The sequence below is a fragment of the Penaeus monodon genome, chromosome 21 (assembly GCF_015228065.2).
Source record: "Penaeus monodon isolate SGIC_2016 chromosome 21, NSTDA_Pmon_1, whole genome shotgun sequence".
NCBI classification, from domain to species: Eukaryota; Metazoa; Arthropoda; class Malacostraca; order Decapoda; family Penaeidae; genus Penaeus; species Penaeus monodon.
Genome location: NC_051406.1, coordinates 39,297,712 through 39,298,033, shown reverse-complemented (window position 1 = coordinate 39,298,033; position 322 = coordinate 39,297,712).

The following is a 322-nucleotide window of genomic DNA, read 5'->3' as shown; positions in this document are numbered from 1 at the left end:
GTAATTTGTACAAAGAATAAGAATCCACAAGAAGAAATAATAATAAAAAAAGGAGAAACAGTAAATGAAAATAAATGAAAAAAATAACGACCAAGAAAGCTGATTTTCAATAAAAAACGAAAAGAAAAGAAAAAAAATCTTAACACAATAAAGGGGAAAAAGGAATTTTTTTTTCTAAATGAATCGGTGGAGGAAAAAAAAACGTCGCTTATCTGACAGATTTTTTTAAAAACCCAAAGAAAAGTAAAAAAAAAGGCGAAAAAATCACACAAAAAAAGTCTATCTGACAACAATTTTCCACAAAAACTTTTCCCTCCCCCCC